Below are 23943 nucleotides of genomic sequence, written 5' to 3'. Positions count from 1 at the left end.
TAGCAGATATTGAGAACCACAATCAGCATAAAGAAACTAAAATCGTTATAAAGGATCTAAGGTACTGAAACTGCTATGAAATACAAGAGATGAGGGGAGAAGAAGAAAGGAAAGGAAGAGAGGCAGAGAAGAAGAGAGGAGAAGAAGAAGAAGACAGGAGTGTCTATTTAGCAGAGTGAACATATGAATCCAGAAATGTCCAAGCCTGGTTAATCTTCAAGGGGAGGGAAGGGATGTGGGGAAGGGGAGGGAAAGGGGGGAATCTTCCAATCAGGGGGGAAGGGAAGTGGGGAAGGGGAGGGGAGTGGGGGGTATTAGCTGTTTTGCAATGGGTCATTTGGAAATATATTTTGAAGGAATGATAAAATATGTATGAAAATATAATAATTGTGAATCTAATTGAAATGAAAATCTATGTATATTATATTATATTTAATTATTTCCTTTAATAAAATGCTATAAACTAAAAAATAACAGGTATCCATAGTGGTCCCTTTAGATTAAATGCACACAGGCATTATTTTATTCCCCTCTCCTCCCCTGACCCCATCCTTCGGCTGTTACAAGAAACAGAAAATACAAAATGCATGGAAGCACTTAGGTAATTTTCATAAAGAAACAACATGGATAGGTTCTCTGAAAATTAGCTAGAAAGTGCACATTTAGAAGTACTGATAAGCTTTTGGCGCGCGTGGGGTCTTTCAAAATCGGCCTCGTTGGGGCTCTTTGCTGTGTGCGCTGCTCAGTAAAGGCGTATCTGGCTTGCAACCATTTTTTTCCAGCCTGCGCTTTCCAGCAGCATTGTCGCTTGTGGTATCGGATGTTATGCCATGACAGACTTATTTCATGCCATTTCAGTCCCTGTAATGGGATCTCACTGCTGCTTATACACATCCCAGCTGTGTCCCCTGGATCACTGCCCGCCTCCTTCCATCGGCTCCCTGTTGTATTTCCCTGCTCCTCACTTTGCCGACTGGTCCGCCAGCTCACCTCTTTTGCAGCTGCAACTTCTTTTCAGCGTCACCCTTCTCACGCACCTGCTTTATAAGAACCCAGAAGCAGGAGATCTTAAAAGGGCAAGTCTATAACAGGGCACCTACGTTATGTGTGTAAATATACAGAATACTGGCACTTTGTAGAAATGTACATTGGTACCAGAACCCAGTATGTGTCACGTAAGGAAAGCTTATAAGATATAATCTTGTATTATAACTATGACAAATCCAACCTGTAAACTGTCAGTGTGTCAATTAGGATAAAACACACTGTAAGAATAACCAGGGTAAATTGTGACCGGTAAACTGTATATTATATATTAGAGCAGTGGTTCCCAACCCTGTCCTGGAGGACCACCAGGCCAATCGGATTTTCAGGCTAGCCCTAATGAATATGCAAGAGAAAGATTTGCATATAATGAAAGTGACAGGGAAGCAAATTTGCTCCATGTATTAGGGCAGTGGTCTCAAACTTGCGGCCCCCCAGGTACTATTTTGAGGCCCTCGGTATGTTTATCATAATCACAAAAGTAAAATAAAACAGTTTCTTGATCATATGTCTCTTTAGCTATAAATTACAATATTATTATTAAAACTTAGCCAAAAGGAAAGATTTATAAACTATAAAGAGTTTTACCTCATGCAAAATTGTCATTTCTTTAATAAGACATTAACTATTTTTTTCTGCGGCCCTCCAAGTACTGCCAAATCCAAAATGTGGCCCTGCAAAGGGTTTGAGTTTGAGACCACTGTATTAGGGCAAAGCTGAAAACCCGATTGGCCTGGTGGTCCTCCAGGACAGGGTTGGGGACCACTGTATTAGACCCTTAATATGTGTCTAGCCAGGAAAAAACTTGTATCGGAAACTTGCACTGAAATTATGGCAAATCTAGGGGTCCTTTTCCTATGGCGTACTAACCGATTTAGCGCATGCATTATATTCTATGGGCGCCCAATAAATCAATTAGCATGCACTAAATCGATATAGCGCGCCTTAGTAAAAGGACCCCTAGTGTAAATTGTAACCTGTAGCGGTGATAATGGGGAATTATGGTTTATAATATAAAATGTTTGGAGGAATGATAATATTATTTGATAATATACATATATAGATAGATAGATTAGGTCAGTGGTTCCCAACCTTGTCCTGGAGGACCACCAGCCAGTCGGGTTTTCAGGATAGCCCTATTGAAAATGCATGGAGAAGATTTGCATGCCTGGCACCTCCATTATATGCAGATCTCTCTCATGCATATTCATTAGGGCTATCGTGAAAACCCGCTTGGCCTGGTGGTCCTCCAGGACAGGGTTGTGAACCACTGGATTAGGTCATTTGGAATTATATTTTGGAGGAATGATTGCAATATGTATGGAACTATTTTATTGTGAATCGAATTGTATTGAGTATCTTTCTGTATTATATCATTGTATACTTGTTTGATTCCTTCAATAAAATGTTATAAATTAGATAGATCAGTGGTTCCCAACCCTGTCCTGGAGGAACACCAGGCCAATTGGGTTTTCAGGCTAGCCCTAATGAATATGCATGAAGCAAATTTGCATGCCTATCACTTCCATCATATGCAAATCTCTCTCATGCATATTCATTAGGGCTAGCCTGAAAACCCGATTGGCCTGGTGTTCCTCCAGGACAGGGTTGGGAATCACTGAGATAGATTATATGGAGTGGAATTTTTAAATATGTAAGGAATATCTGTATATATTATATGAATGTATTTTTTTTTTGTTCCTTCAATAAAAATGTTTCAATATAACTATATCCTATATATTTTTAACCTGTAACCCTATCTTTCCACTATGCATGTAAAATTATAACCTGTTCTGGGGTCTTTAAAACATGTGTTTTAAGGTCTTGCCAGAGCTATATAGATATCTTAATAAATAGTTCAATTCATTATAAGTTATCTTCATTTTATGCAGTGATCCACTCTCTGACAAAGCACAGGTTAGGGTGGGCAACTCTGGTCCTCGAGGGCTGGAATCCAGTCGGGTTTTCAGGATTTCCCCAATGAATATGCATGAGATCTATTTGCATGCACTGCTTCCATTGTATGCTAATAGATCTCATGCACATTCATTGGGAAAATCCTGAAAACCCGAGTGGATTGCGTTCCTCGAGGAGGGACTTTGACACCCCTGCCCTAGAGGCTGGACCTTTAAAATGAAATGAAAACAAAATCGAATTCCTTTATTTCTTATTCCATTTTTTAAAAAAAGTGAAAAAGGAATACAATGGAAATTTACCCTGAAATCTGTATCCATAAAAGTGACAAAGTTCACTTTGTAATAGTGCATGACAAAAAAGGCTCTGTTTTCATCAGTACAAAACTCAGAGACACCTTTGTGTTCTGGTTATAGACGGGCTTGGATATTGATTTAAACAACCCGTGATTCTTCATGTTTAATGTTCATTTCCAGCAGATGTTCCTCTAAATTCAATCCACTTCTGCCTCTTTAGGCAGTGGGAGTTCTATGGGCCTGAACAGTCCAAAATAGCCTTACCACCTGTTCTGTATTTAATCAAGGCCTGAGGTTTCCACATTGCTAATTATCTGATTGAACCGATGTTCAGATCTGTAGAGCGATGCTCACGTTTGTGGAAAGAATCTTGTTCTTTCTGTGGAAAGGCAGGGAGACGTGTTCCATGGGTCGGGCCAGTGCTTATCTAGAATTATTGTACAGCTGTTGGATAAAGGGGCTCTTTGCCATAACATCGTCTTTCTAACGGATGTTTCCAGAGGGATTTTCCGGATTTCTTGCCAAAGAGATGACCAGGCAATTCAGGATAGGCAATGAGAATGAACAAAGGTTAATAATGTCGAAACGCTTGCTTTCTGTTTGTCCCCTGCGCCGAGCTGGGCTTTTCTCTTGGAACAGCAGAATATAAATGTAATGTGCATTAAACAAATGACTAAATTGCTGACAGTGAAATTGATTGAAGGAACTTCCTTGCTAAGTCACCTTTCCCTAGTCTGAACCCATTATCTCTGTCTTGACTATGCACCGCAGTAGCTTAAAAGTTCTATGCGGATTACAAAAGAAAGTTATAACAATAACAATAAGACGAATAACCTAAAATTTTTTAAAGAAATAAGTTTTAATAATTTCCTAAACTGCTAATAAGAGACAGAGCTGAATATCAAGCCTACAAAATCTTTAGCCCAAGAAGCTGCCCCCCCCACTACCGTGTTACCCCGAAAATAAGAAAAGTATCTCACATTAATTTTGGGTCCAAAAAATGCACTAGGACTTAATTTCGGGATGTCTTATGTTTTTTAATGTGCAACAATCATCTCTCCCTTCCCCCTCCCACCATGTGCAGCATCATTCCTCCCCTCTCACACATACACTTGTTCCTCTTTCCTTCCCCCCCCCCCCACCATGTGCAGCATCATTCCTCCCCTCTCACACATACACTTATTCCTCTTTCCTTCCCCCCCCCACCATGTGCAGCATCATTCCTCCCCTCTCACACATACACTTGTTCCTCTTTCCTTCCCCCCCCCCCCACCATGTGCAGCATCATTCCTCCCCTCTCACACATACACTTGTGCAGCAGAACCCCACCGACCCTCCCACCGTGAGACTGACACCTCTGCTCCGAGACCTCCTAAAGCAGCAGGGATGGGGATTTGCTGAATTGACGAGTCCGATTTTTTTTCGGCAAATCGGGCAGCACTAGTGTCAAGGATGGAGTTGGGGAGTGTTCGGGATATTCGGGGAGTGGGGGGGGGGCTTCGGGGGTTGATCTTAACTAGGGCTTATTTTCAGAATAGGTCTTATTTTCGGGGAAACAGGGTACCTACCACCCTCAACACAAATACAAACCTAGCATTCTCTCTCTCTCAATCTACTGTCCTTCAAAGGGGCAAATTATCCAGTTTCAGGAGGGAGAAAAGCCCCATCCTATTGCATTATGGGACCTGCAATACTGATTTTGATGGTTAGAACAGGGAACTAGATAGAGTTAACAGACGTCCATGAAAACCCAGACATGTCCTCTTTCCAAAATCCGGCATTTGTCAAAGTTTTGGAAAGCCTCGACAAGCTCCGGCTGCATCTAAAGGGCCTCCAAGCATGAGCAGATGACGTCACACACATCTAAGCATGCTCCAGACACTCCAGATGCGGCTGGAGCTCGTCTGGAAGAAGAGAGGAGGCTTTGTGGGGGTGGAACTAAGCGGGGATGGAGGTGGAACTGGGCGGGGTCATGTGTCCAGGGTTTTCCAGAGAAAAATATGGTAGCCCTAGGACTAGAACTCCCACAGTGTCTGGGATATAAGTTCAGAACTAGGACTGGCTGGACAGTTTCTCTCTTGAGACTCGGCAGCACTGCTTCTTTCTGTCCAACAGTTGAAATTCCCCCATCGTACTTTTGCTGGCGGGGATGCTCAAGCCCCACCAGCTGAAGAGTTTCCCTGCCGGAACAGCAGACACGATCCAGCCTCTAACATTTCTGCACATGCTCAGTTCAAATGTGCTGCATCGGCTGCCAGAGCAGCTGACTTCTGTGCTCTGGAATAGGAACTCTGACCGGAGGGGCTTCAGCACCCCCCACCAGACAAGTACTAGCTGCCATATTGTTGGAGGGCCCTGAGTCCAACTGGCGGGGGTGGGGGGGGGGGCAGGCCAGGCCCGCAAAAGGCTTTAGCATATATCTTCAGATTCAGGTAGGTTTGTTGATTCAGTTTTCATCCTAGAACTGGGTCTTCAAATCCTGGTAAACATGGCTCTGTGAGGAATTTGTTAATTTCAAGTCTCAGTCTCAAGTTGCATTTGATTGTGAACATAAAAATAGCCTTACTGGGTCAGACCAAAGGTCCACCAAGCCTAGTAGCCCGTTCTCACGGTGGCCAATCCAGGTCACTAATACCTGTCCAAAACCCAAGGAGTAGCAACATTCCATGCTACCAATCCAGGGCAAGCAGTGGCTTTCCCCTTATCTTTCTCAATAATAGACTTTTCCTCCAGGAATTTGTCCAAACCTTTCTTAAAACCAGCTACGCTATCCGCTCTTTTCTTTAATTCTTTATTTTGATTATTCGTAACAATACAATAATAACAAATATTCATGAATATCCACAAAAACTCTGTATATAAAATACATTAAAACATATATAAGGTAATTAATCAATCATGATCTAGTCCACATTATAGTGGTCGCCAGCATTTTTAATAGGAAATCAAGTCTATCTATCTACCATCTAAGGACAGGCAAATGGCTACTTTATATATCATACATCATCCTCCAAAAATAAAAATCAATATTGGAAATTCAACTTTCAACAAAGGTTTCTCTTTAATAAAATCTTCTAACTGGACTGGATCATAAAACACATATTTATCATTTCCATACGATATTTCAAAAAGAAAGTAGCTCCAACTGCCAAAACCTTAGGCTTTAGCTGGAGGAATTGCTTCCTTTTAAACTGAGTATGTCTAGAGACATCCGGAAAAATTATCACCCGTTGGCCACAAAAACCCTATCCACTCTTCCCTCAACCTCTGGCAACGTATTCCAGAGCTTAACTATTCTCTGAGTGAAAAAATATTTCCTCCTATTGGTTTTAAAAGTATTTCCCTGTAACTTCATCGAGTGTCCCCTAGTCTTTGGGCTCCTTTTACGAAGCCGCGTTAGTGGCTTTATCGCACGCAAGAGGAGGCGGTAGCGGCTAGCACGGCTGGCAAATTACACGCGTTAAACCGCTAACGCGGCTTCGTAAAAGCAGCCCTTTGTCATTTTTGACAGAGTGAAAAATCAATCCACTGGCACCTGTTCTACTCCACTCAGGATTTTGTAGACTTCAATCATGCAGTCGAAAAACCGAATGCATCTGAAGAACTTTCCCGATGTGCTTTTTATTTGGAGGGGAGGACCGAGGGGAAGTTCTGTAGGTTCAGTTTCAGTTCATCCCAGATTTTCTGAAGGCTGGGACGAATCGTGTGAATACTGAACAATTTTGTCTACAGCAGAGAATAATTTCATTTTCCCCTCGGTCCATTTTAATTCATCTGTTATCGTTTGTAATTTAAACCTTGGGCTGATGCGTGTACAGGAGCAACCAGAAGGCATGCACCTTTGAATAGATGTGAAAATTGCCCTGAAACTGATTTTATTGTCTGCGGGACTGCTTTCATTATTTCGTCATCAGACATGTTGTTGAGGTTGAGAAGTAAAGACATCACTGCATGCAAAACAATGGGAAGAACCAATGAGTAATTACTTATTTCACGAGTTAACTGTTCAAAAGGCTTTCGCAGAGACAGCAAACTATTCATCGAGGCACACTGCTAAACATGCATAAGTCAAAAACATCCACTTCAGAAATGTAAAACAATATAGTAACATAGCAAATGACAGAAGATAAAGACCTAAAAATAATGATTTCTTTCTATACTGCATATACCTCACAGTTCAACACGGTTTACAAATGCAAAGAAAGCCGGAGACACCCGGCAAATTACAAACAGTCCTAGGGTTACCAGATGTCTGGATTTCCAAAACCCAGCACTTTGTCCGGGTTTTGAAAAGCTGGTGAGATCGGGTTCGAGTCTGGAGTGCATCTACGCAGATGCACTCCAGCCCCGGCCCGAAGAAACGAGGTTTTCGTGGGGCTGGGTTTGAGGAGCGGAACTGGGCGGGGCTGGGGACGTGACGGGGCTGGCCCAGAGGCGGAATGGGGCAGGGCCATGCATCCTCATACCAGATGGAAAATCTGGCAACTCCAAACAGTCCATCCAGTCACTTCCTGATTAAATTGTCTCTCTTTGGCATTTCTGGGACATAGACCATAGAAGACCACCCAAATAGCAGCACATTCCATGCTACCAATCCAGGGAAAGCAGAGGCTTCCCCTGTGTCTTAATAACAGACTATGGACTTTTCCTCCAGTAGACCGTTCTCACGGTGGCCAATCCAGATCCCTAGTACCTGGCCAAAACCCAAAAAGTAGCAACATTCCAGAATCCCAAAGAGTAACAAAAGATTCTAGAACCCCAAAGAGTCTCAAGATTCCAGGCAGAATCTCAAAGAATAGCAAGATTCCGGAACCCAAAGAGTAACAAAAGACTCTAGAACCCAAAGAGTAACAAAAGATTCTAGAACCCCAAAGAGTCTCAAGATTCCAGGCAGAATCTCAAAGTATAGCAGGATTCCGGAACCCCAAAGAGTATCAACATTCCAGAATCCCAAAGAGTAACAAAAGATTCTAGAACCCAAAGAGTAACAAAAGATTCTAGAACCCCAAAGAGTCTCAAGATTCCAGGCAGAATCTCAAAGAATAGCAAGATTCCGAAACCCCAAAGAGTAACAAAAGACTCTAGAACCCAAAGAGTAACAAAAGATTCTAGAACCCCAAAGAGTCTCAAGATTCCAGGCAGAATCTCAAAGTATAGCAGGATTCCGGAACCCCAAAGAGTATCAACATTCCAGAATCCCAAAGAGTAACAAAAGATTCTAGAACCCCAAAGAGTCTCAAGATTCCAGGCAGAATCTCAAAGTATAGCAGGATTCCGGAACCCCAAAGAGTATCAACATTCCAGAATCCCAAAGAGTAACAAAAGATTCTAGAACCCCAAAGAGTCTCAAGATTCCAGGCAGAATCTCAAAGTATAGCAGGATTCCGGAACCCCAAAGAGTATCAACATTCCAGAACCCCAAAGAGTCTCAAGATTCCAGGCAGAATCTCTAAGAATAGCAAGATTCCGGAACCCCCAGGAGTATCAACATTCCAGAATCCCAAAGAGTAACAAAAGATTCTAGAACCCCAAAGAGTCTCAAAATTCCAGGCAGAATCTCAAAGTATAGCAGGATTCCGGAACCCCAAAGAGTATCAACATTCCAGAATCCCAAAGAGTAACAAAAGATTCTAGAACCCAAAGAGTAACAAATGATTCTAGAACCCCAAAGAGTCTCAAGATTCCAGGCAGAATCTCAAAGTATAGCAGGATTCCGGAACCCCAAAGAGTATCAACATTCCAGAACCCCAAAGAGTCTCAAGATTCCAGGCAGAATCTCTAAGAATAGCAAGATTCCGGAACCCCCAGGAGTATCAACATTCCAGAATCCCAAAGAGTAACAAAAGATTCTAGAACCCCAAAGAGTCTCAAAATTCCAGGCAGAATCTCAAAGTATAGCAGGATTCCGGAACCCCAAAGAGTATCAACATTCCAGAATCCCAAAGAGTAACAAAAGATTCTAGAACCCAAAGAGTAACAAATGATTCTAGAACCCCAAAGAGTCTCAAGATTCCAGGCAGAATCTCAAAGAATAGCAGGATTCCGGAACCCCAAAGAGTATCAACATTCCAGAACCCCAAAGAGTCTCAAGATTCCAGGCAGAATCTCTAAGAATAGCAAGATTCCGGAACCCCAAAGAGTATCAACATTCCAGAACCCCAAAGAGTCTCAAGATTCCAGGCAGAATCTCTAAGAATAGCAAGATTCCGGAACCCCAAAGAGTATCAACATTCCAGAACCCCAAAGAGTCTCAAGATTCCAGGCAGAATCTCTAAGAATAGCAAGATTCCGGAACCCCCAGGAGTATCAACATTCCAGAATCCCAAAGAGTAACAAAAGATTCTAGAACCCCAAAGAGTCTCAAAATTCCAGGCAGAATCTCAAAGTATAGCAGGATTCCGGAACCCCAAAGAGTATCAACATTCCAGAATCCCAAAGAGTAACAAAAGATTCTAGAACCCAAAGAGTAACAAATGATTCTAGAACCCCAAAGAGTCTCAAGATTCCAGGCAGAATCTCAAAGTATAGCAGGATTCCGGAACCCCAAAGAGTATCAACATTCCAGAACCCCAAAGAGTCTCAAGATTCCAGGCAGAATCTCTAAGAATAGCAAGATTCCGGAACCCCCAGGAGTATCAACATTCCAGAATCCCAAAGAGTAACAAAAGATTCTAGAACCCCAAAGAGTCTCAAAATTCCAGGCAGAATCTCAAAGTATAGCAGGATTCCGGAACCCCAAAGAGTATCAACATTCCAGAATCCCAAAGAGTAACAAAAGATTCTAGAACCCAAAGAGTAACAAATGATTCTAGAACCCCAAAGAGTCTCAAGATTCCAGGCAGAATCTCAAAGTATAGCAGGATTCCGGAACCCCAAAGAGTATCAACATTCCAGAACCCCAAAGAGTCTCAAGATTCCAGGCAGAATCTCTAAGAATAGCAAGATTCCGGAACCCCCAGGAGTATCAACATTCCAGAATCCCAAAGAGTAACAAAAGATTCTAGAACCCCAAAGAGTCTCAAAATTCCAGGCAGAATCTCAAAGTATAGCAGGATTCTGGAACCCCAAAGAGTATCAACATTCCAGAATCCCAAAGAGTAACAAAAGATTCTAGAACCCAAAGAGTAACAAATGATTCTAGAACCCCAAAGAGTCTCAAGATTCCAGGCAGAATCTCAAAGTATAGCAGGATTCCGGAACCCCAAAGAGTATCAACATTCCAGAACCCCAAAGAGTCTCAAGATTCCAGGCAGAATCTCTAAGAATAGCAAGATTCCGGAACCCCCAGGAGTATCAACATTCCAGAATCCCAAAGAGTAACAAAAGATTCTAGAACCCCAAAGAGTCTCAAAATTCCAGGCAGAATCTCAAAGTATAGCAGGATTCCGGAACCCCAAAGAGTATCAACATTCCAGAATCCCAAAGAGTAACAAAAGATTCTAGAACCCAAAGAGTAACAAATGATTCTAGAACCCCAAAGAGTCTCAAGATTCCAGGCAGAATCTCAAAGTATAGCAGGATTCCGGAACCCCAAAGAGTATCAACATTCCAGAACCCCAAAGAGTCTCAAGATTCCAGGCAGAATCTCTAAGAATAGCAAGATTCCGGAACCCCCAGGAGTATCAACATTCCAGAATCCCAAAGAGTAACAAAAGATTCTAGAACCCCAAAGAGTCTCAAAATTCCAGGCAGAATCTCAAAGTATAGCAGGATTCCGGAACCCCAAAGAGTATCAACATTCCAGAATCCCAAAGAGTAACAAAAGATTCTAGAACCCAAAGAGTAACAAATGATTCTAGAACCCCAAAGAGTCTCAAGATTCCAGGCAGAATCTCAAAGTATAGCAGGATTCCGGAACCCCAAAGAGTATCAACATTCCAGAACCCCAAAGAGTCTCAAGATTCCAGGCAGAATCTCTAAGAATAGCAAGATTCCGGAACCCCAAAGAGTATCAACATTCCAGAACCCCAAAGAGTCTCAAGATTCCAGGCAGAATCTCTAAGAATAGCAAGATTCCGGAACCCCAAAGAGTATCAACATTCCAGAACCCCAAAGAGTCTCAAGATTCCAGGCAGAATCTCTAAGAATAGCAAGATTCCGGAACCCCCAGGAGTATCAACATTCCAGAATCCCAAAGAGTAACAAAAGATTCTAGAACCCCAAAGAGTCTCAAAATTCCAGGCAGAATCTCAAAGTATAGCAGGATTCCGGAACCCCAAAGAGTATCAACATTCCAGAATCCCAAAGAGTAACAAAAGATTCTAGAACCCAAAGAGTAACAAATGATTCTAGAACCCCAAAGAGTCTCAAGATTCCAGGCAGAATCTCAAAGTATAGCAGGATTCCGGAACCCCAAAGAGTATCAACATTCCAGAACCCCAAAGAGTCTCAAGATTCCAGGCAGAATCTCTAAGAATAGCAAGATTCCGGAACCCCCAGGAGTATCAACATTCCAGAATCCCAAAGAGTAACAAAAGATTCTAGAACCCCAAAGAGTCTCAAAATTCCAGGCAGAATCTCAAAGTATAGCAGGATTCCGGAACCCCAAAGAGTATCAACATTCCAGAATCCCAAAGAGTAACAAAAGATTCTAGAACCCAAAGAGTAACAAATGATTCTAGAACCCCAAAGAGTCTCAAGATTCCAGGCAGAATCTCAAAGTATAGCAGGATTCCGGAACCCCAAAGAGTATCAACATTCCAGAACCCCAAAGAGTCTCAAGATTCCAGGCAGAATCTCTAAGAATAGCAAGATTCCGGAACCCCCAGGAGTATCAACATTCCAGAATCCCAAAGAGTAACAAAAGATTCTAGAACCCCAAAGAGTCTCAAAATTCCAGGCAGAATCTCAAAGTATAGCAGGATTCCGGAACCCCAAAGAGTATCAACATTCCAGAATCCCAAAGAGTAACAAAAGATTCTAGAACCCAAAGAGTAACAAATGATTCTAGAACCCCAAAGAGTCTCAAGATTCCAGGCAGAATCTCAAAGTATAGCAGGATTCCGGAACCCCAAAGAGTATCAACATTCCAGAACCCCAAAGAGTCTCAAGATTCCAGGCAGAATCTCTAAGAATAGCAAGATTCCGGAACCCCCAGGAGTATCAACATTCCAGAATCCCAAAGAGTAACAAAAGATTCTAGAACCCCAAAGAGTCTCAAAATTCCAGGCAGAATCTCAAAGTATAGCAGGATTCCGGAACCCCAAAGAGTATCAACATTCCAGAATCCCAAAGAGTAACAAAAGATTCTAGAACCCAAAGAGTAACAAATGATTCTAGAACCCCAAAGAGTCTCAAGATTCCAGGCAGAATCTCAAAGTATAGCAGGATTCCGGAACCCCAAAGAGTATCAACATTCCAGAACCCCAAAGAGTCTCAAGATTCCAGGCAGAATCTCTAAGAATAGCAAGATTCCGGAACCCCAAAGAGTATCAACATTCCAGAACCCCAAAGAGTCTCAAGATTCCAGGCAGAATCTCTAAGAATAGCAAGATTCCGGAACCCCAAAGAGTATCAACATTCCAGAACCCCAAAGAGTCTCAAGATTCCAGGCAGAATCTCTAAGAATAGCAAGATTCCGGAACCCCCAGGAGTATCAACATTCCAGAATCCCAAAGAGTAACAAAAGATTCTAGAACCCCAAAGAGTCTCAAAATTCCAGGCAGAATCTCAAAGTATAGCAGGATTCCGGAACCCCAAAGAGTATCAACATTCCAGAATCCCAAAGAGTAACAAAAGATTCTAGAACCCAAAGAGTAACAAATGATTCTAGAACCCCAAAGAGTCTCAAGATTCCAGGCAGAATCTCAAAGTATAGCAGGATTCCGGAACCCCAAAGAGTATCAACATTCCAGAACCCCAAAGAGTCTCAAGATTCCAGGCAGAATCTCTAAGAATAGCAAGATTCCGGAACCCCCAGGAGTATCAACATTCCAGAATCCCAAAGAGTAACAAAAGATTCTAGAACCCCAAAGAGTCTCAAAATTCCAGGCAGAATCTCAAAGTATAGCAGGATTCCGGAACCCCAAAGAGTATCAACATTCCAGAATCCCAAAGAGTAACAAAAGATTCTAGAACCCAAAGAGTAACAAATGATTCTAGAACCCCAAAGAGTCTCAAGATTCCAGGCAGAATCTCAAAGTATAGCAGGATTCCGGAACCCCAAAGAGTATCAACATTCCAGAACCCCAAAGAGTCTCAAGATTCCAGGCAGAATCTCTAAGAATAGCAAGATTCCGGAACCCCCAGGAGTATCAACATTCCAGAATCCCAAAGAGTAACAAAAGATTCTAGAACCCCAAAGAGTCTCAAAATTCCAGGCAGAATCTCAAAGTATAGCAGGATTCCGGAACCCCAAAGAGTATCAACATTCCAGAATCCCAAAGAGTAACAAAAGATTCTAGAACCCAAAGAGTAACAAATGATTCTAGAACCCCAAAGAGTCTCAAGATTCCAGGCAGAATCTCAAAGTATAGCAGGATTCCGGAACCCCAAAGAGTATCAACATTCCAGAACCCCAAAGAGTCTCAAGATTCCAGGCAGAATCTCTAAGAATAGCAAGATTCCGGAACCCCAAAGAGTATCAACATTCCAGAACCCCAAAGAGTCTCAAGATTCCAGGCAGAATCTCTAAGAATAGCAAGATTCCGGAACCCCAAAGAGTATCAACATTCCAGAACCCCAAAGAGTCTCAAGATTCCAGGCAGAATCTCTAAGAATAGCAAGATTCCGGAACCCCCAGGAGTATCAACATTCCAGAATCCCAAAGAGTAACAAAAGATTCTAGAACCCCAAAGAGTCTCAAAATTCCAGGCAGAATCTCAAAGTATAGCAGGATTCCGGAACCCCAAAGAGTATCAACATTCCAGAATCCCAAAGAGTAACAAAAGATTCTAGAACCCAAAGAGTAACAAATGATTCTAGAACCCCAAAGAGTCTCAAGATTCCAGGCAGAATCTCAAAGTATAGCAGGATTCCGGAACCCCAAAGAGTATCAACATTCCAGAACCCCAAAGAGTCTCAAGATTCCAGGCAGAATCTCTAAGAATAGCAAGATTCCGGAACCCCCAGGAGTATCAACATTCCAGAATCCCAAAGAGTAACAAAAGATTCTAGAACCCCAAAGAGTCTCAAAATTCCAGGCAGAATCTCAAAGTATAGCAGGATTCCGGAACCCCAAAGAGTATCAACATTCCAGAATCCCAAAGAGTAACAAAAGATTCTAGAACCCAAAGAGTAACAAATGATTCTAGAACCCCAAAGAGTCTCAAGATTCCAGGCAGAATCTCAAAGTATAGCAGGATTCCGGAACCCCAAAGAGTATCAACATTCCAGAACCCCAAAGAGTCTCAAGATTCCAGGCAGAATCTCTAAGAATAGCAAGATTCCGGAACCCCCAGGAGTATCAACATTCCAGAATCCCAAAGAGTAACAAAAGATTCTAGAACCCCAAAGAGTCTCAAAATTCCAGGCAGAATCTCAAAGTATAGCAGGATTCCGGAACCCCAAAGAGTATCAACATTCCAGAATCCCAAAGAGTAACAAAAGATTCTAGAACCCAAAGAGTAACAAATGATTCTAGAACCCCAAAGAGTCTCAAGATTCCAGGCAGAATCTCAAAGTATAGCAGGATTCCGGAACCCCAAAGAGTATCAACATTCCAGAACCCCAAAGAGTCTCAAGATTCCAGGCAGAATCTCTAAGAATAGCAAGATTCCGGAACCCCCAGGAGTATCAACATTCCAGAATCCCAAAGAGTAACAAAAGATTCTAGAACCCCAAAGAGTCTCAAAATTCCAGGCAGAATCTCAAAGTATAGCAGGATTCCGGAACCCCAAAGAGTATCAACATTCCAGAATCCCAAAGAGTAACAAAAGATTCTAGAACCCAAAGAGTAACAAATGATTCTAGAACCCCAAAGAGTCTCAAGATTCCAGGCAGAATCTCAAAGTATAGCAGGATTCCGGAACCCCAAAGAGTATCAACATTCCAGAACCCCAAAGAGTCTCAAGATTCCAGGCAGAATCTCTAAGAATAGCAAGATTCCGGAACCCCAAAGAGTATCAACATTCCAGAACCCCAAAGAGTCTCAAGATTCCAGGCAGAATCTCTAAGAATAGCAAGATTCCGGAACCCCAAAGAGTATCAACATTCCAGAACCCCAAAGAGTCTCAAGATTCCAGGCAGAATCTCTAAGAATAGCAAGATTCCGGAACCCCCAGGAGTATCAACATTCCAGAATCCCAAAGAGTAACAAAAGATTCTAGAACCCCAAAGAGTCTCAAAATTCCAGGCAGAATCTCAAAGTATAGCAGGATTCCGGAACCCCAAAGAGTATCAACATTCCAGAATCCCAAAGAGTAACAAAAGATTCTAGAACCCAAAGAGTAACAAATGATTCTAGAACCCCAAAGAGTCTCAAGATTCCAGGCAGAATCTCAAAGTATAGCAGGATTCCGGAACCCCAAAGAGTATCAACATTCCAGAACCCCAAAGAGTCTCAAGATTCCAGGCAGAATCTCTAAGAATAGCAAGATTCCGGAACCCCCAGGAGTATCAACATTCCAGAATCCCAAAGAGTAACAAAAGATTCTAGAACCCCAAAGAGTCTCAAAATTCCAGGCAGAATCTCAAAGTATAGCAGGATTCCAGAACCCCAAAGAGTATCAACATTCCAGAATCCCAAAGAGTAACAAAAGATTCTAGAACCCAAAGAGTAACAAATGATTCTAGAACCCCAAAGAGTCTCAAGATTCCAGGCAGAATCTCAAAGTATAGCAGGATTCCGGAACCCCAAAGAGTATCAACATTCCAGAACCCCAAAGAGTCTCAAGATTCCAGGCAGAATCTCTAAGAATAGCAAGATTCCGGAACCCCCAGGAGTATCAACATTCCAGAATCCCAAAGAGTAACAAAAGATTCTAGAACCCCAAAGAGTCTCAAAATTCCAGGCAGAATCTCAAAGTATAGCAGGATTCCGGAACCCCAAAGAGTATCAACATTCCAGAATCCCAAAGAGTAACAAAAGATTCTAGAACCCAAAGAGTAACAAATGATTCTAGAACCCCAAAGAGTCTCAAGATTCCAGGCAGAATCTCAAAGAATAGCCAGAATCTGTAAAAATCGATCCACTCGGAGTAGAACGGGTACAAGTGAATCTATTTTTCACTCCGTCAAAAATGATAAAGACTAGGGGACACTCGATGAAGTTACAGGGGAAATACTTTTAAAACCCAAAACGAATAGGAGGAAATTTTTTTTTCACTCAGTGAATAGTTAGCCGCTAGAACGCGTTGCCAGAGATTGTGGTTAGAGCGGTAAGAAAGGTTTGGACAAGTTCCTGTTAGTGCCTGATGATAAAAGATAGAGAATGATACGGGGACAAATTTGTCCCCTTCCCCGCAAGAACTCAATTTCATCCCGTCCCAGCAACTTTTGTCCCTGTCCCTGCCCCATTTCTGTAAACTCTGCCGTAACCACACAAGCCTCAAACACTTATGATTTTAAACCGTTTGAGGCTTGTGTGGATGAGGAACGGGGCAGGGACAGGAAAAGAACTCGCCAGGACGGGAAAATGCGTTCCCGCGGGAGTGGAGAAAATTTTGTCCCCGTGTCATTCTCTCGTTCTTACCCCAGGAATGCATTCAGACTGCTTTGTAGTGAGTCTGTTAGGAGTGCTAAGAGTCAGAGAAGGAACATTTTAATATTGAATGTCTACTCCCCTGCTACTATAATACATTCATATTCACTTATAGTACTACTGTCACGAAATAACATTCTCAAGAATGTCTCCTGCCTAGGCAAGTGGCACTTTCCATCTAGTGGTTTTGATGAAATTGAAAGCATATGTTTTATTCTGACTGTTTCGTGCTCTTGGAAAGAGAATTATAGTTTGGAATAATTCAAGTCTCTGAGATCAGAAGTAGAAGAGTGGATTCTAGTCCGAATGTTTTTATGGCGGTAGAAACGAAGAATGAACAAAACCAGCTACTCCAAAGTGTATTCTCTCTGTCTCTCATTCTAATTGTTATGAATAAAAGTGTGGGTCCCCATGAGGAGAAAGAAGTGCAGTTCCCTGTTTCATACCCTGTGTGAAATTATTTGCATAACATCGAGGCCCCAGGTTCGCCACAGATGTGTATAATGCTTGCTACAGAACTCTGCTAGACTGAAAGCCCTCTGTGGCTGGCCCCCGGCCCTCTGCCTGCGTAACCGTGCTGGTAGTTTCTGCTGTCCTCTGGCATTGCTTTCTCTCAGCTTGTGTTTCTGGGGAAGGGGTAAAACGCGGACCTTACGGACCTCGCGGATCTAAACCCGCACGTCCTTAAAAATGTGCGGTCCGTGCCACTTTTTATGTGTAATCAATTTTTATTTTCAAACAGGAAAGCAACCTACAAAGTACAGGCAACTGTGGAATTACAACAAAGTAGAACCAGAATACAAAATCGACTAACCCAGCACCCCGCCACTTTTAGTCTCAGCTTAGGTCATGGCTCTGACAGACCTCCATGACACTTTAGCTCTGACGGACCCTAATGCTTCTCCCTCCCTATACTGAGACTAAAAGTAGCAAAAGTTTTGCCCTGAGGTCCATGCCACTTTTAGTCTCAGCATAGGATGGGAAACGCATTAGGATCCGTCGGAGCTAAATTGTCACAGAGGTCTGTCAGAGCCATGACCTAGGCTGAGACTAAAAGTGGTACGGACCTCAGATTTTTAAGGACGTGCTGGTTTAGATCCACGAGGTCCGTAAGGTCCGCGTTTTACCCCTTCCATGTTTCTGTAACCTGCATCACCAGGGCAGCTTTGCTCTGCCTGCCGTTGCTTGCCTGATCTGTGCTGTTCATTAATTCTGAGAATCAAAGACTGAGGAATTGACAGGCAACATAACACACTGTCATCCTCCACCCAGCTGCATAAGCAGGTCAATACAACTACAGTCGATTTTGGAGGAGAGGAGGTAAACTGGATAATTATCTAAGAGCAAGTTTTCAGCACCACAGGGGCCCCTGTCGTTAACTTGCATTGATGTCAGAGTTTCAGGGCGTCTGGTATTTCTATCGTGGTTCCCCAGGACAACACAAAGGAGAACAAAGCATAAGAACATAAGAATTGCTACTGCTGGGTCAGACCACTGGTCCATCGTGCCCAGCAGTCCACTCACGCGGCGGCCCTTAGGTCAAAGACCAGTACCCTATTTGAGTCTAGCCTTACCTGTGTACTTTCTGGTTCAGCAGGAACTTGTCTAACTTTGTCTTAAATCCCTGGAGGGTGTTTTCCCCTATAACAGACTCCGGGAGAGCGTTCCAGTTTTCTACCACTCTCTGGGTGAAGAAGAACTTTCTTACGTTTGTATGGAATCTATCCCTTTCCAACTTTAGAGAGTGCCTTCTCGTTCTCCCTGCCTTGGAGAAGGTGAACAATCTGTCTTTATCTGCTAAGTCTATTCCCTTCAGTTTTTTGAGGAAAGACATTGGAACTGGAGAGAAGAAAGAAATAGAGAAAAGGAAAAGGAATGGGGCTTTGTACATAAGAACATAAGAACTGCCATCTCCGGATCAGACCTTCGGTCCAAGTCTGGCGATCCGCACACAGGGAGGCCCAGCCAGGTGTATACCTGGCGTAATTTTAGTCACCCATATCTCTCTATGCCTCTCGTAAGGAGATGTGCATCTAATTTGCTTTTAAATCTTAGAACGGTGGATTCCGCAATAACTTCCTCTGGGAGAGCATTCCAGATGTCCACCACTCTTTGCGTGAAGCAGAACTTCCTGATATTTGTCCTGGACTTCTCCCCCCTTAGCTTCAGTCCATGACCTCTTGTCCGTGTCACATTGGACATTGTAAATCTTTTTTTTTTCCTGCTCTATTTTGTCGATTCCTTGTTGTGGCTTTGGCATTCAATGCTGACATTCACAGCGATGGGCACTGGAGGATTAAGTGAATTGCCCAGGGTCTCAAGGAGCAGCACTGGGATTTTATCTTGCAACCTCTTGGTGCAGAGGCAGCAACTCTACCAGTAAGGGGGAGCAAGGAGGAGACCCATAGAAGGATGCATCTAAAAGATAGCAAGAAAGAAGATGAAATACATGTGAAGAGAGGATATTTAAAGGGAATAGATAATGAGCAATGGAATTGGACACACAGGGAGGGGGAAGAGAGAGGAAAGATATAGCGGCACCAGAAAAGGTTGAAAAAAGAGCAGCCAAGATGATAAAGTGGATGGAGCTCCTCTCGTATGAGAAAAGACTAAAGAGGTTGGGGCTCTTCAGCTTGGAAAAGAGATGGCTGAGGGGGAGAGATGATTGAAGTCTACAAAATCCTGAGTGGAGTAGAACGGATTCAAGTGGATCGATTTTTCACTCTGTCAAAAATTACGATGAAGTTACAAGGAAATACTTTTAAAACCAATAGGAGGAAATATTTTATCACTCAGAGAATAGTTAAGCTCTGGCACACACTGCCAGTGGTTGTGGTAAGAGCGGAGAGCATAGCTGGTTTTAAGAAAGGTTTGGACAAGTTCCTGGAGGAAAAGTCCAGAGTTTGTTATTGAGAAAGACATGGGGGAAGCCACTGCTTGCCCTGGATCGGTAGCTTGGAATGTTGCTACTTTTGGGGGTTTGGCCAGGTACTAGTGACCTGGATTGGCCACCATGAAAACGGGCTACTAGGCTTGGTGGACCATTGGTCTGGCTATTCTTATGTTCTTATGTAAATACTTGAAACAGTGATGGAGAGTTTGGAGACTAGCACACTGGAGCATGGAGGAAAAGAGGCACCTATGGGACAAAGAGAGATAGGGGACAGAAAGGCTAGGCCTACAAGAGATCAATAAAACAATTGAAATTTAATATTAAAAGAAGCAGAAAATAATTAGAAAGCACCACAGTGGGGAAAGGCAGGCGAAACTGAAAGCAATGAACTAAAGAAATGAACACAGACACATCGTGAGCAAATAAGGCAATTCAGAAAACCTAGGGTGGATTTCCTACGACTTCATGTGAATCCATGTCAGTTTTCTGTGGATCCACCCTGACAATGCCCTCAATGGGTATTTTCTTTGGAGAAAAAAAAAAAGGGGGGGGGGCATCATTGATCTAATCAGCATTTTCAACTTGTTTTCTAGAACTTCCTTCCAAGAAGATGACAGCCCAGCTCCCTTTTAAGAACATAAGAATAGCCATACTGGGTCAGACCAGTCTCCCGTTTCCAGCAGTGGCCAATCCAGGTCACAGCACCTGGCAGAAACCCAAATAGTAGCAATACTCCAAGCTAATAATCCAGTGCAAGCCGAGGCTTCCTCCGTGGCTGTCTCAATAACAGATTATGGACCTTTCTTAAACCTAGCTAACTAACCGCTCTTACCACATCCTCTGGCAACGAGTTCCAGAGCATAACTATTCTTTGAGTGAAAACATAGTTCCTTCAATTTGATTTTAAAAGTATTTCCATGTGATTTCATTGACTGACCTCTAGTTCTTGTACTTTTTGAAAGGGTGAAAAAAAATGGATTTACTCTTACCTACTCTACACCGCTCTGGATTTTGTAGGCCTCAATCAGATCCTCTCTCTCTCGGCCACCTCTTTTCCAAGCTGAAGAGCCCCAACCTCTTTAGTCTTTCCTCATATGAGGGTGTTCCATCCCCTTTGTCATTTTGGTCACTCTTCATTTACAGGATTCTAAGCTACTGATTCTTTCCAGATGCACCTTATTTCTTGGCAGGAATCTCTTTTGAATTAATTTTTGGCGCCAAATCTCAAAATACTTCTGTATTTGGCAGTCTAGTAAGCTCGGCTTTCAGTGGACAAGCTATAATTAGCCTTTGTCTCCTTCCTGGAATTTGGTGGCCATGTTCAGCTGTTCCTCAAGCCTGAGGTCTTAGCAGCTGGCATAGTGCAGTCATTGCTCCCTCATGATGAGCAGCCTGGAAATTAAAGATCACAGGAAAATTACAGGCCACTGTAGATAATATGTCTGTATTTTTCTAGTTATGTGAGTCTTATGATATTTAACATATGATATCTGTGAGGAAAGCAATGCACAAGGTGCGATGAGAAATATGGTAGTTTGTAAACAAATCACCTTAGTTACTATGAAAATGTTTTGCCTTAATGTTATAAGTTCATAAATTTGTCTGCAAAATACAATTTCCATGGATTCAGCCAAGGTTCCTGTAGCAGATAACATGCTCTAACCCAGTGTTTCTCAACACACACTACACGTACCCTTAGGGGTACGTGAGTCACTTGTTGGGGGTACGCGGCACTGGCCACCACTGATGATATTGCATGCCCGTTCGTTGAAGCTGCTGTCGGGGATGGGGCGGGGGCAGTGGTCATGGGGACGGGGCGGTGACAGGGACAGTGTCGCGGGGACAGGGACAAATTTTTTCCCCGAGTCATTCTCTACCATAAATGATTACCTGTCATTACCACCTACATCACCTTGTATCTTATGAGAGTTACCGGGATACAGAGGGAGCCTAAGGGAGTCCCTGATTGGCTCAGATGCATATGACCCCACCCAAGGGGAGGGGCTTGAGGCTTCTGAGCCAATCAGGGCCTTAGTGCATGTAACTAATGGGCATACTGGAGGTTCAGGTCTTTATCTGCTGTTGATACTATGTTACTGTCTATGTATTTGACTGACAAAATATGTAACCCAAGCAATTATTGCATCCGTGTGATTCTTAAGCAATGTTACTAGACGTGGATCTAAATCACAGACACCCTTATTAAATCTTAAAATGAACTTTCTGACCTATTATTGAAACAATAGAAAATTCTTTCCAGCCCGGCAGCTCCAGAACTTCATTATCCAGTGTTGATCAGGGAATGGTGTATTCTTCACATTGTTCTCGTCCAAAAAAATTCCATCTGCTTCTTCCGACTCTTGCAATTTCTTTGGACCTCAAAGAAACCTTATTCTTTCCCAAACCAATTTCATTTCCTGTCATTGTCTGCAACTGATTTTATCTGATTCTTTCTGCACAAGCAAAACAGCTCTGAGGTCAGAGATCGTTTCTCTGAAATATTGAGTTGAGTTGCGTTAGGTAGTTCTTCACTGCAGGTTGGGTTTTGGGTGCTATAGAAAAGTTTTAACACGCCTGCTCGGAATAATAATATCCATTCAACATAATATCTTTTTTTGCCCCACTGATAGCTTTTTTTGTACATTGCTTTTCCACCAGAGCCTTTATTTCTCCATTCTCAATTTCTTCCATGCTCTTTCTAACAACAAGCCTGCTACGCTCTTTAAGCATTACTGATTTCCAGGGTTGATTGTGTTGGATAGATGTTCTATATCTTTCAAAGAGGGAAACTTTATCCTTGGAATAAGCAACAGAAACATACCATCTGTAAATCAAATCATCTAATGAAAAGGACTTATTTTCTGTAATATCTCATTGTAACGATTCAGTAAATGATTTTACATTTATTTTTCCCCAGCCTGGCCTGTTATATTTTAATTTAAGACCTTCAACTGAGGGAACAAATCAGCCCTATTAATCACATTTTAATAGCTGTGGTCTAAGCAAATGAGTGGGAAATGTGGATACGACCAGCCTTTTGCGTCTTCATTTAATAATCAAATCAAGGAAATTACCTTCTCAACGGGTGAAGACAAAATCGACTTTTCTCAGACCCATGTCTTGCATATCTCAAAGTAAGACCACGGCCCGGGGGTGACTACAATTCTCCCAATGTAAACTGAAATCACCCAGCACCAACGATTGCTGACTCTAAAAACCTGGATAGGCACTAAAGGGTAATAGTTCATGAGGGAGGAAGTTATCCAGGTTTCCAAGTTTATTCAAATCTTACTATTCCGCACCAAGGGCGAACCTTCTGTCTAGCGTGCTGTTTTGTGTATTCCTACTGTGGTGAAACAGCTTGAAAAGGTGACGGCGAAAGCTAGAAGGATGCTGGGTTGCCTGGGGAAAAGGTATGGCCAGTAGTAAAAAGGAAGTATTGCACCAGGAAGTCCTGTCTAAATTAGATTGTAAGCTCTTCTGAGCAGGGATCATCTATTGTATGTTAAAATGTACAGCGCTGCGTACACCTTCCGGCGCTTTAGAAATAATAAATATTAGTAGCAGGTATTGATGCCTCTGTATAAGACTCTGGTGTGCACAATTCCTTTCTCAATAACAGAGTATGGATTTTTCCTCCAGGAACTTGTCCAAACCTTTCTTAAAACCAACTACGCTATCCGCTCTTACCACAACCTCTGACAATGCGTTCCAGAGCTTAACTATTCTCTGGTTGAAAAAATATTTCCTCCTATGGGTTTTAAAAGTATTTCCCTGTACTGAGTACATCTCACTCACTCCCATATCTGGCCCTAGCTGGCAAAGAGCACATATGGGCACATATATTCAAGTGCTCTCTACACACCCACAATGCCCTAGTTCCTACTAAAGCTTATAAATGTGACGGCAAACTTAACAGATATCTCTGCAATATTAATAAGACTTCCATTATGCAAACCTGGCCTCTCAGGAACTTAACAAACCAAATTATTTCATATGTAAATTTATCTTTCGTATAAGCAGTAAAAGCACGGTAAAGCAATTTCTGTTTCATGCTTAGATTTAATCATGACTCCATCTGCATTTAAAACAGAAAAAAAATATATCTAATGCTTATTCTGTTTTACTCTGGATATTATTAACTTAGCCTGCCGTGA

The sequence above is a fragment of the Geotrypetes seraphini genome, chromosome 14, assembly GCF_902459505.1.
Source record: "Geotrypetes seraphini chromosome 14, aGeoSer1.1, whole genome shotgun sequence".
Classification (NCBI taxonomy): Eukaryota; Metazoa; Chordata; class Amphibia; order Gymnophiona; family Dermophiidae; genus Geotrypetes; species Geotrypetes seraphini.
This window is presented reverse-complemented; position numbering follows the sequence as displayed.